The sequence below is a fragment of the Chaetura pelagica genome, unplaced genomic scaffold (assembly GCF_000747805.2).
Source record: "Chaetura pelagica isolate M959 unplaced genomic scaffold, ChaPel_1.0 scaffold330, whole genome shotgun sequence".
In the NCBI taxonomy this organism is placed as follows: domain Eukaryota; kingdom Metazoa; phylum Chordata; class Aves; order Apodiformes; family Apodidae; genus Chaetura; species Chaetura pelagica.
In genome coordinates this window covers 359,885-360,599 of record NW_009951918.1, presented here as the reverse complement: position 1 = coordinate 360,599, position 715 = coordinate 359,885, and positions in this window count along the sequence as shown.

Sequence of the window (715 nt, the reverse complement as noted above, 5' to 3'; positions counted from 1 at the left end):
CAGCAGAAGATTCTCTGTAGAGCCTGCTTTACCTTACTGAACTAATTATCCCTACACTCTTAGGGTTTCTATAGCCATCATTTGTGTAGTATCAGAGAGGTTTAATAAAGAGATTCATATAGTTCTTTGTTGCCTTTTAAACTAGAGATTAGTAAATGCCATGAATTTTGGCAAAATTGTACTTGGCAACCAGAATGTACTAACATGGAGCAGGTATTTTGAGGTATTGCGAAAGATTTACTTGTGAGTGAAAAACGGCATCATATTCTGGCACAGTTTGAATAGTCTTCCACTTCCTGCTTTGACAGAAGAGAAGAAATAGTCTGTTTAGTTTTCAGGTCAATATTTTCTCAAATCAAACAAGCAATTTCAACAGTTATTAGCTGTTTCTAGAGGTGGGAAGGTGGCACAAAATCATTCAAACCGTTTTGTCTGATGCTAAAGAGTATTTTTTAAATTAGCAGACTGACATTTTCTTCTCCTTTTGAGGAGAAATCAAGCCATGGAAGAGGATCTGTATGAACATCTATTTTGAACTACAATTTTGTGTTCATGCTAAGTATTTAATAATTTTGTATCGCCATGCTAAGCCTGTTAACTAGAATGTGCTTCTGAAATGTGCTTCTGTTGCCTTTTGGAGGAGCTTAATACCAGTGACCCAGAAGTTAGTTCTGTTCTGAAAAATACTTGAGAAGAAGCTATGAAATAACACATA